The following is a 10,000-nucleotide window of genomic DNA, read 5'->3' on the forward strand; positions in this document are numbered from 1 at the left end:
CCTTCCTTCCTTCCTTCCTTCCTTCCTTCCTTCCTTCCTTCCTTTCCTTCCTTCCTTCCTTCATTTGATTTCTATACTGTCCTTCCAAAGCTCAGCGCAGTTTACAACACACCTTCCAAAGCAGTTGTTCCTCCAAGGGAGCTAGTGTTGCCAACCTCCAGGTGAAGGCTGGTCATACAACCAGACAACAGAGATCAATTTGTTACCTGAAGTGGTGGGAAGTCTCTCCCTTTTACAGTGGGGAATCAGCGAGAGCAGACTCTTGGCTTAGCAAAAGGTTGGGCAAGTTCGAGACCTTGATTGCCTATGTATACAAAAATCAGCTTTGGCAAGAAACTCGCAGGAGAGCAAATAAGTTCAACAATTTTTATTAAGGGATAATAGAGTACACAAGCACACAATAAAATTAACGCAGCAGAACACACAGAGAGACCTAGGATATAAGCAATTGTGAGAGGATAAATCTGGAATAGATGAGGAAATTGGGGAGTAAGGGTTATAGTCACCTAGTCTTGGAATGGAATGATCCGATGAACAACACTGAACAACCCACACTTAGCTCTGGAAGAACACCTCGTTGTGGAACAATATCACAGACAGAGAGGTATCCACAGATATTGAACACCGGCTACTGGGCGAGGGGGCTTCTTACAAAGAAAAACAGACTCTCGGGGTTATGCAGAGTGATCCTTAATCTCCCAGGACAAAGAGAAGTCCTGCCTTTCCAGGGAAAGACAAGAAACAGACATCAACTTTAATGATTGGGTGGAAGGCATGGGATAGTTACTCCAAGAGGTACCCACTTGTACCCACAACTAATCCCCAGACCACAGAGATCAGTTCCTGGGAGGAAAATGGTAATTTAGGAGGGAAAATCTATAGTATCAAATTCGTTCCCAGCTCCCTCTCTTCTACAAACTCTGGTCTCCCCAGGGTCTGCCCCCTAAATCTCTTCAAATTTCCCAAACTGGAGTTGGCAGTCCTAGACTGACAGCAGTTCAGTCTTCCAAGTAGAGTGACCTTTCTCAGCCCTGCTGCTGACTAAAATCTGGTCCTTGAGTCTTTCCCCACTTCTCCTTTGCTCCAAACCTATTCACTGACGTCTTCTCTGCTTTGGTTTCATCTTTGGTGTCTCACAGTACCAGATAAGAGAAACCAACATTCTAGGCATTGGAGCCAAGTTTCTTTTCGGTGCAAGGCAGTAAGCTGTCAATAGGCCATTGAAGTCTTGCTTGCAAATCAACGGCTGTCCACGAAAATGTCAGCCAGTGAAAGACATTTCACTGGCATGCTCTGTCCCCTCCCTGCTCCTCTGTCTGGACAAATTTCTTCTCAAGGGCAGAGCAGTGTTCTGTTTTCGTGACCTTTCTTCCATGACTGTCTGAAGCATTTCTGCATGAGGGAACTGGTTTTCCTTGCTTCATTTAACAGTATTTCCTAGATATTTTTTAAAAGGCTTGGCCTGGCTCTTCACATTCAAAACCTTTGGCATTTGAAAAAGATTGTTTCATCCCAGAGTCCCGACACGCTTTATCAAGCAGGCGGGCACAGGCCGCCCTGATCTGAAATGAAGTTGGTTTTTTTTAATTTCTTCTGGAGAGTCTCAAGTTTTGAAGTCACACAGAGTTGAAGTGATCACTGGGTTGTGCCTGAAGCAAAAATTTGAGGAGGTTTTATAAGTTCCTGCTTGGATGAAACATTCAAGAATTCCTCCTGAGAGAGATAGCTGAGTTACTCTGCTGCAGAGGGCACGCAGCACCTTACAGACCTCCAGAATTATTGTCACATAAGTCTTTGTGGACTAAAACTCTGGTCTGTTTAAAGTGACTGTCTAGGAATTGCAAGAAACTCTATGGTAAAACTTCTGGGGAAAACCTAGAAGTAACAGTTGCCCGCTCTATAACTCGCCAAAATGCTATGGTTTTACAATCTGGTTTCCAGCAATTACTAGAGAGCTGTGATGCCACTTTTGGGTTTTCCAGAAGTGACACCCACTACTGCTGATAGCTGCCCTCCCCATGCCCTGTTTCCTCCCACCCCCACTGGGCTCCTTACAATGCCATCATTTCAAGTTTGTGCTAAATTTGATGTTGCACATTGGTGTAACACTGGAAAACGTGTCCCAGCACCCAGATTCTCTCACTAGGGTTCCACTTATGGTGGGCAATCCTACAGTGCATCCCTGATTGGTTTCCTCCCTTTGCTGGATGTGTACCTTCCAAGAATTGGCAACCTTTCCTGGGGAGGCTACTGTCTCCAATACACACACACAAAAGACAACTCCCCACTCTTTGCCAGTCTCTCCTCAATAGGGACCATTTTCCTTTCGAGGACACAGTTTGTTAAAGGGAACCCTTTCTTTTATTGCTAAGTTCCTGATCATATTGCTCCACCACTGATGCTTTTTTAAGATCAAAATATACATTGAGGGACAGGATCCGATGAAGGATTGCTTAGGAGGTTAAGAGCTCGTGCATCTAATCTGGAGGAACCGGGTTTGATTCCCAGCTCTGCCGCCTGAGCTGTGGAGGCTTATCTGGGGAATTCAGATTAGCCTGTACACTCCCACACGCCAGCTGGGTGACCTTGGGCTAGTCACAGCTTCTCGGAGCTCTCTCAGCCCCACCTACCTCACAGGGTGTTTGTTGTGAGGGGGGAAGGGCAAGGAGATTGTAAGCCCCTTTGAGTCTCCTACAGGAGAGAAAGGGGGGATATACATCCAAACTCCTCCTCCTCCTCCTCCTCCTCCTCCTCCTCCTCCTCCTCCTCTTCTTCTTCTTCTTCTTCTTCTTCTTCTTCTTCTTCTTCTTCTTCTCCTTCTTCTTCTTCTTCTTCCTCTTCTTCAAATTTCAAGTCAGAACTGGAAGCTCAGCAAAACAAGCTGAAATGGAAATTCACAGGGGAAACCCCTAATAAAAAGTGGCCAACTTTCCACTCTGTGGCTCCTAGAGAGCTTTTAAATCTTGTCTCTTGAGCTGGGGTTCATCGGCAACAAATGTTCTCATTTGGGCTGCCGCTGCCACCGCCATGGCTGAGGCAGGCCTGGTGTGTGAGAGATAAACGCGCTCTCCTCAGATTAGTCACAGAGTTGAGTCTTTGAGATTCCATTCAGGCACCGAGTCTCTCACTCCTTCCCTGTGAATGTTGGAGCCTCACCAAAGAACCTTTTTCTTTCTTCCCCTGTTCTGAATTCCACGGGCACAAAAGAAGCTGCCCCCCCGCTCGTAGCGGCCTTTTCTCTTCCAATGAATAAATCTTAGCAGGTTCTCAGGCAGTTAACACTGGCCTGGCCATATCTGCCTGCGCTGGTTCTTTGCTAGCATTTTGTTCCTGGTCTTTTTGTGTCCTTTGGTTAAAACAAACGATGCACACAGAAAGACCACCTGGACCTCATAAGTTAAATTTGGATAAGTGCAATTTTGATTGCATTTATCTGATACTTTAAAGTGGCTTTTTGGCCTCTCCTCTCCTTTCTGCTGCAAATCAAGAACTCAAGGAAGCTTACGATAAAAGTTGTTCTAAATAGTTATGGCCTAATTTCCTAATCTTTCTCCTAATTTAAAGACCAATATTCTTCCTTCCTCTTAACCACCTGGTTGCATCCGTGTTAATTCAATAAGTTTCAGCTTCGCTGTGAAGCTTTCTAAACACAGTTGCCATATGCCCAGTGGGCTTTTGTTGATTAGCACTCTAGTGGCTGGCAGGACAAAGGGGAAAACGTGCCAACTTTGTGACATCACTTCTGAGAAAACCTGGCAATGTCATGCCTTTCTAGGAATTGCTGGAAACTCTATGGTAAAACCAAAGAGTCTCCCCAATTCCTACAGAGATCTGATATCACTTCTGAGGAAAACCTAAAAATGATGTCAGTGCTCTGAACAGGGTTGCATTCCCCTGCTGGTGGAAGGGGATTCCCCACTATGACCCTCCTACCCTTGGCACTGTTCAGCCAGCCAATTGGAGGGCTTACTTGCTACAAAGGGAAACTGGAGGGAGATTGGTGCCGATGTGCCAGTGTCACTGCCAGAAGTGACATCATAATGTGGTTGCCAATCAGGGGGATGCTCTGGTAAAATGGCTACTACCATAAGAGTTTTTGCACAAATACTAAAGCGTCCCCACAATTGTTGGCATTATGATTACATCACTTTCGGAAGTGATGTGGGCGTGTCAACAGCATCCTCACTCCAGCCTTCCTTTGTAACTAGTCAGTTCTACTCACCCCATCATCTGTTGGTACCTGGCAACCCCACCTCTTTAGGAATTGCCAAAAAACTCTGTGGTTTTACCATAGAGCTTCCAGTAGCTCCCAGGCAGATGTGAAATTACTTGGGGGCAAAACTAAAAGATTTGCGCTTTCTCTCACTTGCACTGTCTGCATGCGCGCTACTGCCGCCAGAGTAAGCGCCTTAGGGAAGTCCCCCGGCACTCCCTCGCACTACAGGGGCTGGCGACATAAGCGCCCCTTGGTCCGCCCTGGCGCTGCCGCTGTCATGCCCCCCCTCAGTGCCAGCTGTCATTCCTGGCACTCCCCTCAAAGGCGGGCGCACTTTTGATGACCCTCGCGCCAGAAGCGGCTGGCTGGGGTCGATGGAAGCTTTCCGGGGAGCGGCATCCAGAAATGACGCGTGCTGAGATGCATGGCTGGCGCCATGCACCAAGAGATTGAGGTGGTCGAGGTATGTGGTGAAACGACCTAAAAGGTTCACACTAACAATAAACACAATCAAAAAGAAACAAAAGGTCCTAGTTTGTACATCCCAAAATTAATTTTCATTCAGTTAGGCAACGTAATACACGGCCTTTCTTAGCAACTTATTTAATCCAAATGTTATCCCACCTTTCTTTCAAGGTCCAACTCCTCAACATGACTTATGTGTTTCTCTCCTCCCATCTTACATCCTCACAACAGTCTTATGAGGTGTCTTAGGATGAGAAAGCATTACTACTCAGGGTCAACAGGGTTGCCAATCTGGAGACCTCCCAGAATTATAGGGATGGCCAAGACTGAGGCCATAATCAAAATAACATCAATAAATAGATGGCCCACAGCTCTTCTCAATCCGGATGGTCTGTTCCCTGCAATATTGCAGAATAATTTCCTATCAAGTTGGCATACCGTCCAGCAAATAGGACTTTCCCCCAATGCACTTTTACATCTGGGGCTAGAGAAAGCTAGGGAGATTGTCAGAGAAAGAGTTTATGATATAGAGAGACAATCTGATTTAAGTCTTACTCTGGAACATAGGCGTCCAACTCGCGGCCCTCCAGATGTTATGGACTACAGTCCCCATCATGATGATGGGATGATGGGAACTGTAGTCCATGACATCTGGAGGGCCGCAAGTTTGACACCTGTGCTCTGGAATATCTGGTTCCTGAGTCCCTTAGATTCCAGGTGAAACCAACCCCTTACCTATGCTGTATGGCCACGTGGCTTATGAGGAACATTGACCTTGATACAAACAAACATAAAATCACATCAATTCAGCTTTTCAAAAATGTTTTATCAAAATACACAGGCATCCTGGTAATGCAGAGGGGGACCCAAGAGACAAAAGGAGGCAAGGGGCCTGCTGCAAACTATGTACAATTTGAGCTTTTTAAAAAATCAGTCTCTGATGTTTTTGATTTTACGGTTTGCTGGTTATTTGATTTTAAAGCTGATCGCTTCATTACATCAGCAGCTCTTGGAGTACATTTTTGGGAGGGAGAATATGACTACTATAAAACGTATTGTATGTAGTGTTCCAGACAAAATCTGGACATTGACAAAACTTAAAGGGTCCTAAATACCCTGATTCCCCTTCAAAAACAATGCCAGGTCATTTGAAACTGCCACCACCCCCAGATTAAAAAGAATTTGGATAAGAATTCAGAATCATCCCTCTCAAGGTCATTGCCCTTACTGCTAGATACCAGTCTGGTTTGCTTTTTTTTGTTCCTAAACCCTTACTGATTTACTCCACACTGCTTTGTACTGGTCCAAGCCCGGGAGGTGCCTGATTCTCCCCTTTTGTCCATCTTCCCCTCCATCCCTCAAAGACCAGGCTATTCTTGTTTGGAGTATATGTGTGGGAGAAGGTGAGAGGGGGAAAGAATCTCTATTTAGTTGTTATTCAGAATAGGTGCCTCTTAGTCAGCTCGGCTCCCAAAGATGCCCTGTCAGCATGCAGGGATGGGAGATAGTGGGCATTAAGCAACTCGGAGCAGCAGCTCCCCGGGATTTTTGCAGCTGCGGAGTGAGTCAGCAGCATTGCGTCCAAGCCCTGGCCACAGTCCAAAAAGCGTCAGAGGAAGGGATGATGGAAAGCATTCTTCCCGAGAGACCATCATGGCCATCCCTTTCATCCCCCAAGGGATGCTCAAGGGTACGTTCCTGCTCCCCAAAGCCAGTTCGACTTCTGCACATTGGTTCAGTGCACGCACGCTCTTCCAGCACACCCGTGCAATATTGCACATGACCTTCCCTGGGCAGTTTAACAGCAGGGCCGGCAAACCCCAAGGGTTGCAGTCGGCAACAAACCAAAGCAAAAAAACCTCTGGATTAAAAGCACAGCAGCATTTCTTAGGGCATTTCCACACACACTGGATAGTGCGCTTTTGCAATTGTTTGCAAGTGGATTTTCCCATTTCCCAGTATGGGAAGGGCATTATCCAGTGTGTGTGAAAGCAGCCTTAGGTATCTTTTTTCGACAAAATCCAAGACTTCATATGAAGGATTCCCTGGAGTCTTACATCTGCTGTGCAATCCAAAGAGGGGCACTGAAGTCACACTGGAAATGGCAGAAGGGCAGTGGTGGGATCCAAAAATTTTAGTAACAGGTTCCCATGGTGGTGGGATTCAAACTGTGGGGTAGCGCCAATGGGGCTGGGCGTGGCACGACAGGGGCGTGGCCGGGCATTCTGGGACGGAGCATTCCTGGGCGGGGCTGTGGCAAGGCACAGCTGCTGCATGCCGTGCGATCTTTGGAGCGAGGGAAACGAATGCACACGAAAGGCACAGGCTTCCACGCCACGCCCGGTGCACCTCCTGCTAGACTGCGCTGCAAGTTGTCCTGCGCGCTACTGCTGAGAGGAGGGAGCGTAGCTAAAGGCAAAATCACGTGGCAAAATCACCCATTAGTAACCCCCTCTCGGCACACACAAATAATTAGTAACCTACTCTCGTGAACCTGTGAGAACCTGCTGGATCCCACCTCTGCAGAAGGGTTGCACCAGTGTCTGTGCCACCAGCTCCACATAAAGGGGGACTCATTCTGGTGGCCACAAATGCCTGTGTCAACTTGGGGGGGGGGGGGGGTTTCCAGGGGCGTTCCTGGAGGTGAAGCCGACTTTAGTCAACAACCAATACACTTTTGGCCTGGGAACACCCCCTCCCAGTGCCACAGACTCACACATGCAAAAAACATGGCATCAGTCATTCAGGAGAATGGGCAACCCAGAGAGAGGTGAGTGTTTTCTTTCTCTCTTCCGGCACCCGCGCTGCCATTTCCCCTTTGGAGGTGGTGCCATAGCGCTGTCCCTGGCCGCCACTCTACTCCCCCTGCCCCCTTTGGGTTGGGCTGCCTGGCATTCAGACCTGTTGAAGCTGTTGGCTTGCAGGATGCAAGAAAGACTGCTGCAAGGAATTGCCGTGGATGAAGGTTGGTGGGAAACGAGGAAGACTTTTCCCCAGCCTCCCCCCTGGGATAAGAGGAAGAGTCCTGCTATTGGTTTACCAGCAGGAAGCCCAAAGCAGGAATAAATGGGCAGTTCTTGCAATGGAAGAATTAGAGCAGTGTTTCCCAACCTTTTCGAGGTCAGGGTACCCTTGACCTCACTCTTCATATCTCAGGGTACCCCTGCCGCCACCCTCCACCTTCCCCACCCATTGCCCCTGCTTGCCACACACCCCACCTTCCCCTCCCAGGGTGAAGGGAAGCACTGGGGGTGGTGGTGGCTGCTGACCTTGTGGCAGGCCCTGCCCCATGGGCCAGCTCCATGTCCTTGCTGGCGCCCGGTGGGAGACTACCCACAAAAAATGAGAGGCGGTAGTGTTGCCGTGGTACCCCTGGGACATGCTCACGGCACCCCAGGGTACCACAGTACCCTGGTTGAGAATGGCTGAATTAGACCAATGGAGTCCCGCAAGAATCCGGCCTCTTCTGCACATGCACTTTCAATCCAGTGCACTTTGCAGCTGTGCGGAATAGCAAAATCCACCTGCAAAGAATTGTGGAAGTGGATTGAAAGTGCATTATTGTAGAACAATTGTGGAAGTGGATTGAAAGTGCATTTTTCTGCATTTGCAGAAGGGGCCTCAGCAGTGGTGGGATCCAAACATTTTAGTAATAGGTTCGCATGGTGGGGGGATTCAAACAGTGGCGTAGCACCAATGGGGCTGGGCGGGGCACAGCAGGGGGTGTGGCGGCGGGCATTCGGGGCGGGGGAACATTGCTGGGGCCACTTGAGACTGTGGCAGGGGCGCGGCAGCTGCGCATGTAGAATCCTTGGGCCGAGAGGAAACAAATGCATGCAGGCGCAGGCTGCCATGCCGCGCCGGTGCACCTCCTGCTAGACTGCTTCAAGAGTTCTCGCGCACTACTGCTGAGAGGAGGGGCGTAACTCACGGCCAAAAATCCACGTGGCAAAAATCACCAATTAGTAACCCCCTCTCGGCACACACAAATAATTAGTAACCTTCTCTCAGGAACCTGTGAGAACCTGCTGGATCCCACCTCTGGGCCTCAGTGTTCAGACCAGTGCTATTTAATATGTTAATAAACAGTGGGGTGCTGTGTGGTTTCCGTGCTGTATGGCCGTGTTCTAGCATGCTGCCAAAACACGGCCATACGGCCTGGAAACCACACAGCACCCCAGTGATTCCAGCCGTGAAAGCCTTCGACAATACATTGTTCATAAACAATTTGGAATTAAGGGTGATCAGTGTAGCAGCCAAGTTTGCAGATGATACTACCAAATTATTCAAGACTGTAAGAACCAAGATGGATTGTGAAGCACGACAGGAGGATGTCTCTAAATTTGGTCAGAGGGCAAGTGTAAAGTCACCCATATTCCTAATTTTAAATATATGCTGATGGAGGTCTGGACCTGGTGAGATTGAGACAGACAGTGATTTTGAGGCTATAGTGGAAAACTCTACGTAAATGTCGAGCCACTGTGCGACAGCACTGAAAAAGGCAAGCTCTGTGCAAGGAATTATTAGGAAAGGGAGTGAAAATGAAACAACCAGTATTGTATTCTCTTGTATAAAGCTATGTTGTAGTGCCATTTGGAATATTCGCTGCAATTCTCCCTGCTGTATCTCAAAAAGGATACTGCAGAGTTTTAAAAGGAAGTTAGACAAATGTATGAGGTCCATCAACACCTATTAGACCTAGTGACTGAAGGGAGCCTCCATGTACAGAGGCAGCAAATCTGTGAATACCAGGCCCCTTCCGCACATGGAGAATAAAGCACTTTCAATCCACTTTCACAAATGTTTGCAAGTGGATTTTGCTCTTCTGCACAGTAAAATCCAGCTGCAAAGTGGATTGAAAGTGCATTATTCTGCATGTGCGGAAGGGGCCCCAGCGCTGCAAGGCAGCAGTAGGTATGAGCTTTACCCTCTGCCCTGTTTGTCTAGTCCTCAAGGGTAACGGTTTAACCAATGTGTAAAACAAATGCTGGGGTAGATGGTTTACTTGACTAATCCAGCCGGCTCTTAAGTTCAGCACATTCTGCACGTTTTGATTATGTCGTGATCAGCCCATGTCTGGTTTGATTCTGCCATGTCTCTCCCACCTGGGACATGGGATTATTTCTCTCCTCCTTCCCCCCTCCCTTTTCCTTATTAGGGTTGGGTATATTTTCTCACACTGTGTACTCTGGCTTCCCGAGCCCTGTCTTATCAGCTCATTAGGCACCTGCGGTTGTAGCTCTGTCAGTGGTGTGGAATGTAGGTTGTTTTGACCCTGGGGAAAGTCACCTTGCCTCTGAATCTTGTCTCTGGACTGTG

Source organism: Sphaerodactylus townsendi, linkage group LG01 (assembly GCF_021028975.2).
Source record: "Sphaerodactylus townsendi isolate TG3544 linkage group LG01, MPM_Stown_v2.3, whole genome shotgun sequence".
NCBI lineage: Eukaryota > Metazoa > Chordata > Lepidosauria > Squamata > Sphaerodactylidae > Sphaerodactylus > Sphaerodactylus townsendi.